The 20424-nt window shown below is 41.1% G+C and overlaps 1 protein-coding gene across 17 annotated transcripts in view; it reads left to right on the top strand.

Moving 5' to 3' along the window:
* NFASC (neurofascin) overlaps window positions 1-20424 on the top strand; it is a 328885-nt gene that overhangs the window by 27243 nt on the left and 281218 nt on the right. The window contains exon 1 of one of the 17 annotated variants that reach the window (XM_054981818.1): window positions 3446-3575. The exons of the other annotated variants lie outside the window; for them this stretch is intronic. The gene's annotated coding sequence lies outside the window, so the exon portion shown is untranslated. Of the gene's footprint in view, window positions 1-3445; window positions 3576-20424 lie in introns of those variants that run through there. 17 annotated transcript variants of the gene reach the window in all.

Here is a 20424-nt window from a genome sequence, read left to right on the forward strand (position 1 = left end):
CCCTTCTCAGACATACCTTAACCCTTGCAAGAGAAGCTGTAGACAAAGATAAAAATATTAACTAAATGTTTTGAGATAATGGTCAAGACAGTAACCCAGCATGCAAGAAGAAAAGGGGGACGACTTTCTATAAACTCAAACTTAATTTTGAGGGATGTAACCCTATCAAGCCTTCATCAGGCAACCCTGGTAATTTTCTAACACCTCTTCTCTCACAAGAGGGGTCCAAGGGCTCCTCCATTTTCACTGGAGGATATTCCATCACTCATACAGTCCAATAGGCACAGAGAATTTCTAGCATAACACAAAACAAAGAGGAGGCAATACCCTTGTTCCTAAAGGGTCAGTCACAAGAGAAGGTCCCTTTGGTGTTGCCCTTTGGGGTGGCCCACTGGTTAGTGACTTATCACCCCTGGCATGCCCCAGGCTAAATCCTCCCAGGCAAGATTGAGGTGGAATGGTCACAATCTATAATTCTGTTTGAGCTTGTAGTAACCATTTATTTTTTCTGTACTTGAAAACTTCCACACTTTATGGAATATTAAACTCCAGTCCAACGGTCATCTCATGCATTTTATTGTTTGGGGAAAGGCATTAGGCACACAGCAGCATCACCGTCAACAGAAATAGTGAGCACTGTTGGGAACCTTTCAATGTACAAAAGCACCATCTGGATATCAGCAGCAAAAGGGTACAGCCCTGCCTCTCTGCTGCACAAACAGTGTGAGACTGTCAACAACTCAACTGCTGTAAGTTCGGCAAATCAGCAAAGTTACTGCAGCAAACAAGCAAAATCACATTTCCCCTTTGTTTTTATCCTCAAGGAATGTAAAGAGACAGATCAAAACAAGCATAGTATTAAAAAAGGGGAAAGAAACCCAGACACCAGAGTAAGCATATTCTCCAACAAGGAAGTCCAGGAGCAAAAGGTTACAATAGGGTCAACACAGACAATGAGAACTTGTCACTTCCCATCTGTATCTATGGAAACCAGCAAGAGGTTGAGAACAGAACTGTCAAAATTATTGATTGTACAAAATTACATTCAGCCACATGTGACATTGAAACCTTGGGGCATAGGTGCCTAGGACAAACTAGGTAAGAACGTGTCATTTTAATGGCGTCCAATTTACAAACTTTATCCTGTATGTCAAAGCCACACAGTCAACACAGGTGGAGAATATGATGTTATAAGGTGCATTGGATCCCGTTGTTGAGAAATCAGGATATAAATACCTAAAATAAACAAAAATGTAGCAAGCATTTATTATACTGTTGTTTTTTAATAGGCATAATGTTGGAGAACAGTATAATAGTTCTGCCCAACAAAAATTATCTTTTTTGCTTTTAGTGAATTAGTTAAAAACAGCAAAATGGGAGCAAGGAACAGCTACCATATTTACTAGCTAACCAAAATTCCCCTGGTAATGCAGAGGGGATAACATGGGACCAGAGCAAAATGGTTGCATGCCATACTGTAGAACAAACAAGCTCAGCAAGAGTAACAACTACAGGACTGGAAAAATATGCTGACCTCTCAGGTGACACCAGAAATTGCTGGTAGGAGTCAACATCTAATGACTAGGCCCCAGTCCTGCACAGAGCTGAGCAAGTTCCAAATTTTGAAGCACGAGCAGGGCTTTTTTTCAGTGGGAATGCAGTGGAACGGAGTTCCGGAACCTCTTGAAAATGGTCACATGGTTGGTGGCCCCACCCCCTGATCTCCAGACAGAGGGGAGTTTAGATTGCCTTCTGTGCCGCTGGAGGGCAACCCACTGAGTTCCACCACCTCTTTTCCCAGGAAAAAAAAGCCCTGAGCACGAGCATCATCACATTTCAAGTGCAATTGGCTTTGACAGGCATGATGCAGTTCACATAGATGGGGCCTCACTTTTCAGCCCCAATCCTCTGAAAAGTCAGCACAGTTCAGGAGGAGAAGTCTGTACATAATTTTGCTGATTGTTCTTACACAGAAAGTGATTTCAAGAGCCCAGCCACTGCAGATTGTGGTAGAAGTTCAGCATTATGAACCTCCTAGAGTTACTTAATTGTCTGATAAAACCACCTCTGAGACCTTATGGATGTAAAACTGTTAGCTTCCAAAATGCATTCACAATGTAGATTTGGGCTGCTAGGTCCCCCTGCGAGGGTGGGGGATCCCCTGCTCCTGCCCTCCATCCCCACCCCCACCCCCACTCACCTGACTGACGGAGAGGGGGAAAGGTGGGGGAACAGGCCTCCGGTGCGAATTCCCAGGGCGCTGCGATGACATCAATCCCGGGAGTGAGTGTGGTTGAGAGTTCCGGTTTGAAATGAGTCCATTGTAGTCTGGCACAGTCATCTCCCCTACAAAAAGGGTTGCTAAGCCCCAGGTGGTGGCTGGAGGCCTTCAGACTAGGGATGTGCATTCTGTAATTCCTGAGCGGAAATAAACACGAGAATGATGGTTTGGGGTCATTGCCATGTAATTTTTCTGGAATGGTTACACAAATGTAGAGATTTTAGCATTACAAAAAACACCCCCTGGAAAATCTGTATAATTTTTTGTTTTGGGGTGCTTATTATCAGCAGCCTTCCCTGCTGAGTCCCCTCCCCCAAACTCCGCCCTTCCAGGCTCCACCCCCAAATCTCCAGGAATTTCATAATGCAAAGATGGCAACCCTACATGGAATATATACATGAGATATAAAATAATTTTGGAAATGTGAAGTTGGGGTGGTGCTCTGAAATCTCAAGCCATAGGAACCAAGCCTGTTTGAATGTTACCTCTGCCAGCCCTTTCCAGTTTGCCTCCCTTGCTATGCTTTTATAAACTTACCCAGTGAGGGTTAGAATAGGAAGATGGGAGCTGCGGGATAAAGCAAAGACTTTTATGGTGCTTCAGCTGATGAGGGCTGGGAAGTGTAGTTTTGCATGCCTCCGTCCTAACTTATTATCCAAAAGGATTCATGAACTACAACTCTCAGAGCTCACATTGGGGGAAAGAAGAGACTTCAAGCAAGACTCAGAAGACTTCATAGAAGAGAACAGGGAATTTAGGCCTTTGCAGTTTGTAAGTTTAGAGAAGAGGAAAACTGACAGATCACAGATGAGAAGATGAGTAATAGTGGAAGAGCTCCCTCAGATTGAGTCACACTAGACTTGGGAGGATTCTTGCCATGCCAAAAAACCCCAACCCTGATCTCTTTCTGAGAATTCTTCAAAAAGGTTTGGAAAGACCCAAATTGAATTCCACCCGGCACTCAGAGCCAGGGGATATTCTTCTTTTTTGGCAGCTAGTCCTGGGTCAGTGAACAAATGTGTTAACTGTTGAAAAACAGCCAGTTATACCCGGGGCAGCCCTGCTCAGGCAATATAAACTCCTGCTGTGAAGCAATTATCCTTTCATTGTCTCTTAATGCCCTTACTATTCTGCACTGCCGTAGGAGTTAAACGCTTAGCTAGCTCGGCTGTGCAGAGTGTCCTCGGGCTGAAGCTCTGCAAACCTCTCGAAATGTTCCCCATCAGCCTTGCCAGCAATGCAGTAAGTGATTCAGCAGAACAGCTACAGTGCAGAGAGGCACTGCAGGAAGTTGGTGAGTCCTTTGCTATATGATCATGTCCAAGCTGTGTTGGAAGCCAGCATGTTGTCTGCATCTGGTTTGCAAAATTCAAGTTTTGACTGTGCATGCGTACTTTCTTGGAAGTAAACTCTATTGAGCTCAGTCTGTCTTAAATTCTGAGTAAATTGCATTGGAACAGGCTGTGAGATAATACACTATTTACATCCTTTCTTATATTAAACTTCTTTGGGAAATGAAGGAACAGGTCTCATCTGAATAAGCAAAGAATCATAGGGTTGGAAGGGTCGTCTAGTCCAACCCCCTGCACAATGTAGGAAATTCACAAATACCTCTGCCCCACACACACCCAGTGACCCCTACTCCATGCCCAGAAACACCATGCAAATCAACAACTGGCTGCCAGCGTTGTGCATCATAGTTGAAAAGATCCACCTTCATGTCCAGTTAGGGTTGCCAACTTTTTGACTGGTTCCTCTAACTGTTCCTTTAGTATCAGTTTGATCTAAAGCTATTATCAGGTGATGTTATTTACCTTCACTGTACCCATTGCTTCATATTAACAGTCTATCAAAGGGTTATGATGATGACTCACTTTTTCTGACCAGTGAGTAACCTTATCCATGGTTTAAATGAAATACCATTTAGGCTTTGACAGCTTGATGGCAATGGAAAGCTAAGGGTGTGTGCTTAATGGAAAGTAATGGAAAATTGGCTGGAATGTGATAAGTTCCCACATACTCAGATGTGACTTAGGAAAACAGCTTGGTCTGGTCCAGTGGCAGGGGGAGTATACCAAAGAGCAATGAAACACCTTAGCTCTTAAACTGGCAGTAGCCATGATAGCTTATGTGCTGCTTACTGGGCTTCAAAAAATTGTTGGAAGCTTTTAGGGTAGGATTGCCAGGCACAGCCTGGTAACCAGCAGGAGATGGTGGTGGGGACGTGTGTGTTTGTGTGTGTGGGGGGGGGGGTCACAATCTATGGTTTGACCATAGAGTTTGGGGCAAATGCTAGAGTATCACCCAGCACGATGATGTCACTTCTGGATTATGCCAGGAGCAATGTTATCGCACCATAGAAGCCAGCAGTTCCCGTCCCCCCCCCCCTAATTTCTCTGGTCATTTCCTCCTGCCATTCAGCTGAGCTGCAGCAAGCAATGACAGCTGCGGGTGAGCAATCCCCCAGTGGGAAGATGGCAAGCCTATTTTGGCAAATGATGCTACTGACTACTAATATTGCTGGCTTATATTGCTTCTGCACCCTTCAGTGCCTACTAAAATTGCTTATGTGTAAGTAAACAGATAAGGCCTCCAGTATGTGTTGTCCTCCAGTGAAAGCTGATCATGGAGAGGTGCCCCTGGACGTCCTGCAAGTGGTAGTTAGGGAGTGTAAAGCTTTCGGTTTCCTTTCCCCTTGCAAGTAAAAAAAAAAAAGTAGTCTCCTGTGCAAGCACCGAGTAATTGCAGATTTAAATGATATGAATGAAGCAAAAATAAAATCTGTTTCTAGCTCCTGAAGTTTCTAATTGTAGCTACTGCAGATTCTTTGGCCCTGAATTCTCAGGGCCTGGTTTCTGCCTGCCTTAAACCTCTTTTATCCCATCTTTGTACTGTATTGGATCTGTTGCCTCCTTCCAGCATGGAAATTCACACACATCCTGGGGGAGGGGTACTAATTTATATAGGGGCAACACCCAGAACATTCCAACAGGTGATTCCAGGTTTTTTTTAAAAAAACAGAGAAATGGGGGGTGGGGGCGGGAATTGTTGGCTTCTATGGTGCGATAACATTGCCTCTGGCACAGTCCAGAAGTGACATCATAGTGCTGGGCGATACTCTAGCTGCTAGAGTCTAGCATTTGCCCCAAACTCTACCTTGGGTAGGTTTGAGCTTCTAATAGAAAATGGGTGAGGACTTCGTTCCTAGCCCTTGACAGAATGATGCCATCTTCTAAGGACCTAATTGCTCTGTTCCCCTATTACATTCCTGCTTGCTTTTGAGAGATACAGGAGCAAGACTTCTTTTTTCCAGTTTGAGATCCATGTTGTGTCATTTGTCCTATATAACTGCTCAGTTTTATAAACAGGACTGATACAAAAGGAGACAGCATCTTTTGGAACAACGAGGTTTGGGAGAGGCTGTCAGGCAAACGTCTCTGGCTTGCACTGTGTAGAACATGGGGCCTGGCCCCGGCTGGCACTTGAGCCTGTTTTCAGCTGACTCTGAGAGAAGCATAGAGTGGGTAGTGTCTTGGACTACAGCTCCTGCATTATTCACAGGGGGAATCCACAGAGAGAGGCGGGAGGCATAAACAAGGAGAGCGTGTAGCTGTTAATACATGGTTGTTATTCGTTCTCTCGTTTGCTGTGGTGCTTGGAGGCTTGATAGGCTTGAGAGAATGAGCCACAGAGGAGGAAGGAGAGGAGGGATGGAATGCAGAAAATGATTTTTTTTTCTGCAGCAGCTAAATTTATATTCATACTTGGCCTTGAGAAAGGTATGTTCAGTTTTCTTAGTTGCTGAAGGCCAGAGGTCTGCTGCCTTGGAAATAATAAGGGATAATATTCTGCATCCAGCTGAGTTACCTGTATGTTGCCTTGGTCTTTGAAAACATGACTAAACCATACTTTGTCTTGTATGGAGGACCTTCTTGTGTGAGAGAGAGGAGATGGAAAGACAATTGAATTGGCAAGAGAGGGGGGAATGGCTTAAGTGTGAAAGGTGACAAAGGTAGGCTGTTCTGCTTATCTGATACAAAACTTTCAGGTATGGAGGTGTGTAGGGTGCATTTTAACAGGTTCTGCAGTTTGAAATCTTGTAGAACAGAGAGGAGGGGGCTTAAAAGGCCAGCATTTCTATGGTTTCATCTTCTAGAAGGGGGCAAAAGACAAAATATTGCATTGTGACTTCTGGGCCAGTTGTAGCAGAACAATAGAATTTCAGACTCCTGATGCAGCTGTGTTGGGAGCCCTGGATACCCTGAAAGACAGCTTGACTTCTGATCTCTCTCTCTCTCTCTCTCTCTCTCTCTCTCTCTCTCTCTTGTTGCACCAGTATCCCTGTTTTACCTTCATGGCTTCATTTGCAGCTGCTGGCTTTTCATTGTGCTCTAGTAATATAAACAAGACTAATCTGTGTTCCTCATGTTCTTGTCCTTGAGTCTCTCTTTGATTTATTGTGTGTTGCCCAGTCCATAGCGATTTTCCTTACTTGAATACAAAGCTTTTCAAGCAGAGAGAGTAGAACGAAACTCTGCTTTCTCTCTGACAGGTGAAGATAGAAATAATTTGATTCTTGGACTGTTTTGATTATCAGTGCCTGTTAGAAGTATGTAGACGCATGATGGTTAATGGGTAAGATTGCATTTAAACTTCAAACTTAGAATGTTTTTGAACAGACATACAGTTTTGCTCCTGAATATGAAAATATATGTGATATGCGATATATGTGATATGAAAATATATTTTGTCAGAAATTGTTCGGAATATACTAGTGCTTCTGTTTAAAATACAAACCTTTTTGAATAGTTCTGTGAGGTTTTTATCTCCCTGGAGGGAGGCAATGTTAAATTGAACTCTGCATATCTTATCCTTCCTAAAATTCTTCTGGTATTTCGTCTGTATACAGTTTTTAAAATCCCAATTAAGCTGCTGCTCAGAAAACCTTATCAGGATAGTGTGAAGTTGTTCTTCATACAATAGATTTTGGGTTCTCCTCTGATTTGTGATATAGAGGAGAGCAACGGAGCCTTCAGGTAGAGAGGAGCCATAGAAATTATCTGGAATATTTTATATTGAGGCCCTTTTCTCATTTATTTAGATGAAAGGGTTTATTTAGATGTAGAGGGTTTTCACAATGAAATATGAACTGTATTAAATATAATACTGTGGTGTAGGACAGCCTTCAGCAGGATAACCATTTTCTGTTTGTGAACCACTTAATATGATGAACTCTGTGCTGGAAAAGAGAAGTGTTATCCAGTGTCTGAAGGATGGCACAAGGGCTCCCCCCTCTTTGCAGAGACTTCTTTAAAATTATGCCCTCCCCCGCTTGCTTAACAAATAGTAGTGGTTTACTGAGTTCATGATAGCACAGTGGAAGTGTTCCAAGCAGAGGGCAGTCTTAAAAATACGTTGATTTCAGCAGAAAGAATAAAATGACTCTTTCTCATATTTGTTAGAATTACAGTATTTTTCCAATGTTATCAAAATACTCTAGTACCAACAATCATATTTGTAGTAGTACTATGACTCAGTGGTAGAGTGACTGCTTTGCACATATAGAGTTCTAGGTTCAGTTTCTGGCACTACAAAAGGACCAGGTAATAGGTGGTGGTAAGGATCTTTTTTGTGAGACCCTGGAGATCTGGGGCAAATCCACACTTACCGGCACAGCGCTCAACAGGCGGAGTGAGAGCATCTTTCTGGCGCATTTTGTGATGTCATCACACCACCTATTACCTGCGTCACAAAAACGGTCAGAAAGACGCTCTCACTCCGCCTGTTGAGCGCTGTGCCGGTAAGTGTGGATTCAGCCCTGGTTAGAGCAGACAATGCTGACCTTGATAGAGCAATGACCATCTGACTCAGTATGAAGCAGCTTTATGTGTCCAAATATTTCAATTACACAAGTATACATTATTACTGTCTGAAAAATATAAGTATGTATAATTGTGGATTTCAGTGTTGCCAGCCACTGTCCAAAGATAAGTTTTCAAATCTCAGATGTCATATCTAATTAATTTGGCTTACCCTACTTTTGTAACTTCTTCTTTAATAGTGAAAGTTTTTACTAGTTTCCCCTTAATTGTCAAAAATTGTGTAAAAAAAAAAGTGTGTTCCATTCTAACAGCTTTATTGTTGGATCCAGTCACTGTAAACTTTATTTTGTCATTCGTTTAATTTGTTTCAGTATCTTACTCTGATATCTGTATTTTTGGACAAGTCTGCCACATACGGGATAATGCTGTAGATTTTAAATTATATTTCCAACATTTAGAAATGATTTATTTGGTATTTTGAATCATAAATTAGGCTAATAAAGATACTTCAAGAATCAGACATTTCATAAATTTGTCCCCAATGTCAAGTGTTGAAAGAATAAAAGGATCATATTCTCTCATGTCTTTGTTTTATTATTGTCTATGTAGGATCATAAGTAGGGTAATGGAATATTGTAGTCAGTACGCTCATTATTTATTTATTCATTTATATCCTGCCTTTCTCCCCAGTGTGACCTGAGGTGGCTTTAGGGTTGCCTGGTCCCCTGGAGCCCAGACTGGGGGCTGGGGGGCACATGCATTTGGAGGACTTATTTTGCATGTGTGTGCAGTACATATGTGCTCCAGAGCACTTCCTTGTTGTGCTGGAAATGATGATATTCCCAGCATGACAAGGAAGTGCTCTGGAGTGTGTGTGGATGCACTTTGGGGCTTCTGGACCCATTTCCTGTGCCTTCTCCCCTGCTGGCCAGATGAGAGTTGGGGGGCAGAGGCTGGGAGAGAAGGATCTCTCTCCCCCACTGGGGGAATAGGATCTCTAGGTGGCTTGCATAATTCTCCTTTCCTTCATTTTATCCCTACAACAACTCTGTGAGATTGGTTAGGCTGACTGTGTGTGACTGGCTCAAGGTTACCCAACAAGCTTTGGTGGCAGAGTGGGGAACTGCACCTTAGAGCAGAACCACAAGTGACAAAAGGCACAGATTGGACACTTGTCAGCTTCTCTCAAGTTTTGATGGGAAATGTAGGCAGCTTGGTGGAATGTTGGACAAGTGACAGTTGAAAAGTCCATTGGACAGCAGTCAGAGAGCCAAGCTGCAAGACTAGGATGCCTACATTTCCCATCAAAACTTGAGGGAAGCTGACAAGTGTTCAACCTGTGTCATTCGTCACTTGTAGCTTGGCCCTCAGTTGATCATATCAAATATGGAAAGTTTACCTTAGACTAGGATTCTTTCTTCTTTCTTCTACAAGAAAATATTGTGAATGGAATCTACCTCGATAATATGTAAGTTCTATCTTCTTGACAATTTAATTGCCTGAAGATTCATTGGGGCACGTTGGGAAAATGCTGCTGACCAGGTAACTATGCTAGCAAATGAAATATATTTCCAGTAACTTGCACTGGGACATGGATGGGGGGAATGCAAGTGGTTAATTCTCCGTGACCTCTCAGTGGCTTTTGATATAATTGGATCATGGTATTCTTCTGGACTGCCTTTTGGGGTTGGGACTGTGAGGCACTGTTTTGCAGTGGTTTTGGACTTAGTTCAAAAGTAGGCTTCATAGTGTGGTGCTGGGGGACTGCTGCTCCGCCCCATAGCCTCTGGGGTCCCATGAGGTTCTGTCTTGACTCCCATGCTTTTCAACATCTATATAAAGCCACTGGGAGAGGTCATCCGGAGATTTGGACTGAGTTGTCACCAATATGTAGCCGATACGCAGCCCTAGCTCATACTTCCAGCACATTTCAGGGCGGCTGTGGAAACCGTGAAATGCCTGGAGGCAGTTTGGGTGGGGGGGGGGTGGATGAGGGCTAACAAACTGAAGCTTAATCCTGACCAAAGGGAAGTGTTACTTGCGGGGGGAAGGGGATATTTCCTGTTCTGGATAGGGTTGCACTCCATGTAAAGGAGCAGGCTCATAGTTTATGATTGCTGCTGGACCTATGCCACCTTTTGGGTAAACAGGTGGCAGCAGTAGCGTGGGGGCACCTTTCACCAGTTTTGGCTGGTGTGTCGGCAGTGGCCTTTTCTGAGCGAGAAAGATATTGCCACTGTGGTGCATGCCTTGATAACATCTATATTAGATTATTGTACTGTGCACTATGCGGGGCTGCCCTTGACAACTGTCTGGAAGCTGTGGTTGGTGCAGAATGCTGTGATTAGAATGCTGACTGGAGAGGGTCACAGGGACAACATTACTCCAGTCTTACTCCATCTACACTAGCTCCCAATTTGTTTCAGACCCAGTTCAAAGTGCTGGCTTATAACGGCTTGAGATCAGCACACCTTAAGGACTGCATCGCCCATATGAACAATATACCTGTCCACTCTGGTCACCTTTGGTGGCCTTGCTTTGGGTACCTCCGCCATCTGAAGCTAGGTGGATGACTCTCTCAGATCATAGTCTGACACTCTAACCACTATACCACACTGGCTTCTCCTTGTATACTAGGTCTCCTTGTTTACTAAGGGGAAGTTCAGACAAGCTTTTCCTCTCTTCATTTCTGCAAAGTTGTTAATGCTAGTCTTTGAGGTTTATTTTCTTATATTGAATCTTAATCTTAATGATATCATTGGTTTGGATCCAGTAATGCACAAGCCAAAACGTAAATGGACTTAGTGCAGTTCTGCTTGCACAAGATCTTGTGCAAGACCTCCCTGTATATTATAGCGCCCAGAAATCTGTTGCACAGGATATTTTGTGCAAGTAGAAAACCAAGTAGTGGTACAAGTTTGACTTTGTGCAAGTGATTATCATGGCCTTTTTCTTGCATTTCTGCTCTAGCATAAGTGCAGATGTTATGCTGCATCCAACCCTTTGACTGCACTAGAATAAAGATAGGAACATTTTCAAACCAAGAAGAGTACTCTGGAGAATATATTCCTCATTGTGGTCACAGCATAATTGCGCAGGAGGGCATATTTATAAAGGAAATATCCTATTCCACAGATTTCTCTGCAACCCCTAGCATAGTTGCACCCATATAAGTCTATTGACTACAGTTATTTATCCGTTAATTACCTGTATGCATCCCTGTCTGGCATCATTTTAGGTCAGAAAAACAGTGCAGGAGGGGAGTCAAGACTATCTCTTCCTCCCTCCGGGCCTTGCCCTGCAGTAATCTCAAACTGAATCAGGCCTTATAGTGCAGTTAAAAGGAGTTCCCCAATGGGAACTCACTCTTACAAAATGCCAAGGCGTCCCCAGGGATGCCCGTGTCATCTAGTGTCATCTAGTGACACTCTAACCACTACACCACACTGTTTCTGAGAAACATGAGTTCACTTCTCTAAGCAGCCTCTAAGCAGCAGGGGCTTGCTTGGGTGGCTTTGGGCCAATTTTATACTGTCAGCCTAACTTCATTAGGCTGCTGTGGGGATGGCTCAGGGAAAGGGAGCCACATGCACCACTTGGAACTCTTGGGAGGAAGAGTAGGATTAAAAGTGCAGTAGTTAAACATCATCTTATCTTGAATGCATTTTGGGCTGTGTTTATTCCATATCGATTGTGCATTTTTCTAAAAATGAGAAATGTACACAAAAAAATCATGAATATTTCCTAATCAACACTTCCCCAAATTAAATTGGTGAACCATATGGGATGCCAGCATATGCCAGAGGCATCCTTATTCTAATATCAGTCTCCTTTTACTGTTGCTGGTTGGCATCTATAACTCGTGCTATTATCTACATACCGGAACATGATCTCTTTGACCCCTATCAGTTGAAATCTATAATATTAGAGCTGGTCAATGATCAAGTCTGTCCTTGAATAGTTTTGATTTGGATTAAAAAGTTGTGATTCCTATTTTATGGAATATGAGGCTTGCCATATATTATTGTAATTATTTCATTTCCTTTTTAAAGGTATTTGACAAACAGCTTAGTAAAAAGGGGGATTTATGTGTTCATTCAGAGAAAACATGACACCATTGTTTATTTTAATTATATTTCGCTTGTAAAATCTATATTCAGCTTGCATATGATCACTTAAATCTTGGTTTGCCTCACTCATTGATTTGGGGCAGAAAATTCCCTGATGCTATATTTTTCTTTTTTTTATATAAAATTTTTTTATTGGTGAGCCCAAATTTTAAAAAAGTATACATACATTCAATCCCCTAATTAATTAATTCTGACCCCCACCCTTTCCTCCCCCCTCCCTTATTGACTTCCAGCAGCTTTCCAACCCCTAACCCCTCTTATTACTCAACTTATTTTCATTAATATTCTTCTCTAATATATATCGTAACTCTTATTCTAAGCATATTCAAATTATATTATATACTGTATTATGTTATATTCTATAAAAATCCATTACAATATTTATTATACTTCTCATTAATTAACTACATATTCTAAATAAAATTTCCTTACACATAATATTGACATATATATCCCTTTAACTCATACTTAATTATTCTATCTGGAATTTTCTTAAACATAAAACTAGCTTAGATTCTAATAGTTAAATCCCCCCTTATTGGTAACGTCACTTCTCTCTTTCATTTACAATATCTCATTTTAATAATTCTCAAACTGCCACAGTTCTCCTTTCACATCCCATTTTTTTCTAAGTATTGTTTCAACTTCCCCCAGTCTGCAGTATATTGTCCTGGGTCAAGGTCTTTCAGTTTTCTTGTCATTTTATCCATCTCTGCCATGTACAGCAATTTGTAAATCCAATCTTCTATAGTTGGTACTTCTTGCACTTTCCATTTCTGCGCGTACAAAAGTCTTGCTGCTGTTGTCATATAAAATAGCAATGTCCTATACTGCGCTGGAACACTTTCCATTCCCAAGTTCAGTAGCAACAGTTCTGGGTTCTTGTTTATTTGAATTTGTAAAATCTCATTTATTACTTCAATTATATCTCCCCAGTATTGCTTAGCTACCTCATAAGTCCACCACATATGATATAGTGATCCTTTGTGCTTTTTACATTTCCAACATTTATCTGACATATTTATATTTCCAAGCGCAATTTTCTTTGGCGTCAAGTACCATCTGTATATCATTTTATAGACATTCTCTTTAATATTGGTACATGTTGAAATTTTTAGCGTGTTCTTCCACAAATGCTCCCATGCTTCCATTGTTATTTCTTTATGGAAATTTATTGCCCATTTCACCATCTGGACTTTTACAGTCTCATCTTCGGTATGCCATTTTAAGAGTATTTTATAAATCTTAGAAATTTCTTTCTTACCTTCTTGTAAAATCACTTCCTCTAGTTCTGAGTTTTCCATCCTTATTCCTCCCCTTAGGCAGTCCGAATTATAAAGGTCTCTGATCTGTCTATATTGAAACCATCCATAACTAGGAGACAATTCTTCTTCTGTTTTAATTTTAGGTACTGAGTGTTGTATCTGTATCATCTCCTTATAAGTTAAACATTGCTGTTCACTATCAACAGTTCTCGGATCTATTACTTCATACGGAACTACCCATGGAGGAATTCCATCTTTCATGTGAATCTTATACCCTGATGCTATATTTTTCCATGGTAAATTATGACTTATATATGTAAATATAGCCTCTGTTTATCTATAGTTGACAGAGCTGTTATGTTGCAAATTAATCATGTTAGATGGGCCAAATGTGGGATATGATGCATGGACAAACCCTAGTGCTTGTACAATGATCAAGTCTTATACATAGTGCAGTTGCATTATTTTGCTAACATTATTTAATCTTTTACTAATATTAATTAAATATTTAAATTATTTAAATTATTTAAATTGGGATTGGAAAAATTTCTGGAAATTGTTCAGATTCAAATTTTTCTAAAAAAACAGCATCATTGGCCTCAGCAAATACAGGATGCTTGTTATTAACTGTTAAACTTTTAAAAAATTTATTTAAGTGTCTTTATGACTGAGGTAGTTTGACTTCCCTGTGCTTTTGTATGAAATCGTTATTCAGCAGTACTTTTTGTCAGTGCTTGATTTTAAAACCTGGCCATCAAAGTCTTTTTTGTTTTCTTTCTCTTTTGGTTAAACTCTAAGATGTTTTGGCTCCAATTTTTTTTCTCTTACTTCTTTATATTGTAATTTGTTGGCTTTATATTGTGACTTTTGGGTAAGGTACTTTGAAAGATAATTATTGTCTTTCACAAGAGAGTGTCCAAACAGATGGAAGTGGGGAAAGCAGTGCTGTAAACTGTTCTGGGTCCCCACTGGGTATAAATAAATAAATAGGTATAAATAAACAAATAATAAATGACTTATCAGATAAGAGATCAGGGCTATTTAAGGTTGCCACTTTGAGTCTTCCTTGACCTAGATGGCCCATGCTAGCTCAATCTTACCAGATCTCAGAAGCTAAGCAGGGTTTGCCTTGCTTAGTACTTGGGTTGGCAGACTACCAAGGAAGTCCAGGGTTGCTGCCCAGAGGCAAGCAACTTCAAATCACCTCTGAAACTCTTTTGCCTTGAAAAACCCTATGACGTTGCCATAATTCAGCTGCACACACTTTGGGTGTGATTTCTGTCTGCTGCTATTCAATATATTCCTCAGATTGTAATTTCATGTTGCAGTATCATTGTTTTGAGAACAGTCTTCAGTTTATACTTTAGTTTACATAGTTACCAGTGAAGCAGAGGTAACAAGTACTATTAGTTATGCTGAACTTCAAGGAGCTGGATATTGAGAGGGAGTGGGGGAAAGTACATGGAGATCTTGTCGGTTTCATAAATGAGCCATTCATGCGTTATGTGCAAATACAGGAGGAGAGGAAATAGAATTTTCAGAAGGTGTTAATAAGAAGTGATGATTGGACTACTGGGATCAGAGGTGCTGCAAGCAGATTTTGTAAATTGGTACAAGAGAGCGCTGGTGATAATTGTACTTCAGCCAATTCAGAGCTTTTATCTTAAGGTTTGATCTCATTAAACACTTCTTGAGTATAGCAGCTCAAGAATCAGGCAGCCGGTGCCAGAGTATAACAGATATCCCTAGGCTGGCATTTGAACACTATTGCAGCTCTACTTCTATCAGCACAGTTAGCTATGCCATGAAAGGGCGCATATAATTGGGATTCGGAGTAAAGCCTATTCCAGACCCTTGATGTGGCATTATTTGTATCTTTCTGGGTTACAAGAACTATGGAAGCTAATACAAGCATGTGCTGCTCAATCAGAGGAGCAATAAATGGGATGGAATTTTGCTAGCATCATAATCATGTGTTACTTCTATGGTATCTAATGTTTACTAGATATAGTACATATGTTCCCTGCCTGTAGGGTTAGAATCCAATTAGTCATGCTGCATCAATTTTCCTGGATTGCCGAACATCAGACATGAAGATCCGTCTAGTCCACCCTTCCATCTATGATGTTGGCCTGCCAGATATTTAGCCCTTTTTGTTAGTTCCCAGGATTCCAGAGGATGCTGTCTCTCTCTCTCTCTCCCTCTCTCTCTCTCCCCCCGCCCCCTCCCCACATGAATATTCCATTAATTGTTGTGGCTAAATACTCTTACTAGGCATCCTCCATGAAGGATTTTAGCTGTTACTTCTTATTGCCATGCACAGGAACTAGAAATAATTTTTTTAAAACAGGGATTTCATGAGTATACTTTTTGTCTGAAAATCCCAGTTTCTGGCCTGGATGTTTCCACTCTAAAAGAACTGCAGTTTTCTCACCACCCCCATTTTAACAAAATGTGATTGAAGTATTATCATTTTAAGCAGTCGCTATTTTTGCATCAATGGCAGGGCTTTTTTTCTGGCGGCACTGAGTGGTACTGAGTCCTGGCACCTTTGGGAGGATCACCCAAGCCCTGAAGGGGAATTAGTGGAAATTGTTGTAACCATATAGATGTGCGCCAGCACCTTTCTAAAAACAAAAAGACACTGATAAATGGTTTATAAAAGACTTCTGAAACCAAAGGCTTTTCATGCAGCATACTAAACAGAGAGATGTATGAATATGCTATTTTTTGTCTAAGAGTCTCATCTCGTTTCATTTTTAGCTAAAATGTGGGGCAGTCAGGAAATTAAGCAGCCTTTCATCAAGAGCTGATCCTTTGCTCCAACTTATAGCTTATCTGCGCTGTATTTTTAAAGTGCAAGAATCCATGTAAACCTGAAGCTTTTAAATGCACTACTGTGAGAGGTTCCTTTCTTTTGGGATAGACTTTGAAAACCTTTACCCATGCATTCTGAACTTGAGCTCCACGTACTGAGTTTGTATAATTGTAAATCTATGCTAGGCAAATGTTGGCTCCTGAAAACTGCCAGTGCAGGTAGTTTGCAGGGGTGGAGCTACCTCACCTTCCTTTGTACCTCTCCCTTGTCACTCATAAAGCCAGTGCTCAGCACTGAGGGGGACTCATGGACAATGTACTATGGAGGACTGCAGTGTAGAAAGGGAATCGGGCAAAATCCGATAGCAGAGGACGTTTAACAGAGCAAACTCTCTGCACCTGACGAGTATAGACATGGCTGAAATAATGTTGGAAAACAAGTAGTACATTTGGGCAAATGCATCCCTGTATTGCTGTAAGCTGACCTGCACTAAGTGCATCCTAATAGTGGTCCATGCTATTGCTGTGGGTCGATGCTTCTCCCACTTCTCCAGGAACTTCAGGTATTTACTTCATTATACTCTCCTAAAAAGACATTTGTAAACATCCTAGAATGTTGATTTATGGGAACTCCCAACACTGGTTGACTTTGATAAATTGCAAAAGTATTAAATCTTATGGTCTGAGATGCAGTGATAGGTCCTCTGCCAGCCTGTTCTTGTATATCCCGGGAGTTCAATGTTAACTTTCTCTTGGCAAATGAAATCCCATAACCTTAATCTCCATGAAGAAGCCTTAAACTTGATTAAGGTTTGTGAAAGAGCATAATGAGATCAATGGGAAATCTGCATGGAACTCAAGAGTCTCTGTTAATATCTCTGTCATAATAGCCCACTTCCATTATTTGACTGTGAAATGTACCTAAAGTGGAGTTGCTGGAAAAGATACAGTTCTGTGCTTAATGGAACAAGATGGAGAGTGGGTGGTTTTACTACATTTAAGATCAACAGTTTAATCTAAACCTGGAAGATAATGTGTGACCTCTGGTAAGCAGTGATTGAAGTAGTTATTAAGTGAAGTTAAGCTGGTTATTGCTATTTGGGCTTGTGTTCTGGTTTATTGCTCTCTTTTAAGTGAATGACCAAATTCTGAAGCAGTAGCCCTCTAACAAAGTCATCTGTGAGCCATTCATGTAATTTCAGCCCAGGCTTTCCTTCAAAATAGACACATGCAATGCTTCTAAATAGACACATGCAATGCTTCAAGCGCTGCATGTGTCTATTTAGACTTATTGCTTAGTGGTTCTTAGTGCTGTTGAGAAAAGCAGTTTTGTGGGATGGGAGAAAAAGAGGATGTGAGAAGAGACGGAAGCCTTGCTTAGCAATTTCCACGTATTGCCAGAGGCGTCACACTTATTTTTCATGAATAATTTTTGATCATTCCATTCACTGGGGAATTCCTGTGCCTAAATGCAGGTTGTTATGGATACGAGAAACTGCCTTTATTCCAATGACTTGTAACAAATAACTGAAGGCTACGTCACTGGGATTTGGGGCTCTGTGTTTTGCAAAGCACGATATGATTTAATGACAATGCAAGACCCTTGCCAGCTCCAAGAATTTTTTTAAAAAATGTCCAAGAATTAAGTTAAAATTGATATCCTGTTTTGTGAGTCCTTAAGGTACCCTGTAGTTACAATAAGAAGCACAGAAATAATGAAAAGGAAAACCTCTAGTGATCTAGCAGTTTGTGGTATATTGCAGTTTCTGCAATGGCATTGTTGCTCCAAAATAACATTAACTAATGATCTCTCAGTGAAGACTAATGAATTTGAATTTCTGAGGGAGGATGTAAAAAAACTTGACATTTATAAACGACTTGCCTGGTGTCTAGCAAAAAATGAATGTCTGTGCACCTCATTTGAAGTTTTCACAAGAAAATATTTGGAGAGATGTGTTTTTTCAATTAATTGTTTGGCCTCCAATGCCAAGGTGCTACAGCTTGCATTGGACAGAACCAGGGCCAGGGCCAGAATTTCTGGCGCCTGAGGCTGGGGGCAGCTTGAGGGCCGTTGCTGCCCCCACGCATGCACACCTGGACTGCATGATGATGTCACTGTGTGTGCGCGCCCCCCCCCCTCCCCAGTGCCCCCTCCGGTGCCTCAGCACTCGAGGCGGCTGCCAGACCCGCCTCCATGGACACGCCGGCCCTGGACAGAACATTGAATGCTGGACCTCATGTAGAAATGTCATCAGTTCCTTAAGTAAACTCAAATAGATTTCAGTTAATTAATCTAACTGCCATTAATTGGCTGCCAATGATGTCAGCATTTAACAGGGTGCTTTTGACTTTTAAACAATCTACTCTCCCTTTAATGTTTCTAAAAATGAAAACCTTTCTACTGTCCTACCAAATCACTCCTGTTTGGGTGTTTCATGATATGACTGTTCAGCCACTTATTGTCAGAAGGAGTCCGTTTTCACATATTGTTAAAGCAACAGGCTACTTACTGAAAGCTGGTGGGTTTTTTTACAGATTCCAGATGCCTCCAATTTCAAAGCGGGAAGCAGGCAGTTTTTCTTTCGTCTGATCAGCGTCCTTGACCCAGCACAGGAAAGAGCGGGAAATCTGGGTCTCAGAAAAGACGCTGATCAGACAAAAGACAAACTGCCTGCTTCCTGCTTTGAAATTGGAGGCATCTGGAATCTGTAAAAAAAAACACGTCAGCTTTCAGTAAGTAGCCCGTTGCTTTAACATGTGGAAATGACCAGAGTGTCAATCAGCCCCCTGTGACAGGTAATGGAAGTGAATGGCCTATAAGGAAGCCAAGTCCTAATTCTATAAAGGAACCAACTTGTTCCCACAGCCATCCAAAACCCTTAACTGATGCCAAATGTATTTCTTCTCTCTCTCCTTTTGGGACTTCAACCAGCAACGACCCAGATAGAATTGTTTGTAGGTTGGGGGAATCTGAGAATGTGTTGACCTGCCTACATATGTCAGCTTAACTGGTTATATCCCACCCTTTATTAGCAGCAAACAATCTTCAGAAGGGAAATGAAGAAGAAAGGCAATTGATCTATGAGCCAATTGAGCTTCCAGCGATTCCTGCCAAGGATGGTGAATCTAAGTTAAATGACAACTTTTAAAACTGTGAAATTGAATCGACTTGCCTGCTCAATGCAGATATTATAAATCTTTCAGCAGCAATTGTCGACTCACAGGAAGGACTTGAATGTTTGAATATATACCCCATTCAGTGAAAGACCATGCTTTATTGCTGTTCAGTACTAGGAAATGTGATTTATTGGCCAGGTACCCTGTGGTGTCACTCACCAGAGGCCCAAGTTCCAGGAGAGATTACCCCATCTCACCTCAAGATCGTAGACTAACATCTTAATACTGTGGACAGTCAAGTTGGGCCTCTACATATTGCCCTTGCTGGGGAGTCTGTCCAAAAATGGCCAGTTTGACACTCCTCTCGGAAAGCATCTTGGAGCTGAGTTAAAGTTATGTCTGATCAGATAGAAAATTGGTGTAATTTGGTCTTTTAAAATCTGTTTGATGGGAAGAAAAACTGGATTTTAATGTCTTTTATATGTTTTTATCTTTTTGTTTTATATTATAAAAATCATATACAGTTTTTATTCTAACCCCTAATTAGTTAGGATGCCCCTTCAGAACAAGCCAAGAGACTACATCTTATTGTTTGTGTTTCCTTTTTTTAAAAAAAAAATCCTTTCAATCAAGTGTTGTGCAGATCTCCAACATTATAAATATTTGCAAGAAACCACATCATTTTTACGTTTGTTTTTAACGTGTTAACACATAGTTACTGGGGGTGGGGGGGTTCCAAGTGACTATCTGACCTATCCAGTGCAGGGGAGATTCCCCTTCTTACCCCTGTGAATGGTCATAGTTTAAAAAAACCCTACACATAACTCTTACTTCTTTCAACTTGTTATCTGTACATAAAGTAGGATGGGAAATCTAGGGAAAGTTACTTTTTAGTCTATCATATCAGTCACTTCTTTTTTAAAAAGTTTTTTTAAAGATCATACTTTATAACAGATTGAGTTAAGAACTAATTGAAAGGAGAAAATGAGATG

The sequence above is a fragment of the Eublepharis macularius genome, chromosome 5 (genome assembly GCF_028583425.1).
Source record: "Eublepharis macularius isolate TG4126 chromosome 5, MPM_Emac_v1.0, whole genome shotgun sequence".
In the NCBI taxonomy this organism is placed as follows: domain Eukaryota; kingdom Metazoa; phylum Chordata; class Lepidosauria; order Squamata; family Eublepharidae; genus Eublepharis; species Eublepharis macularius.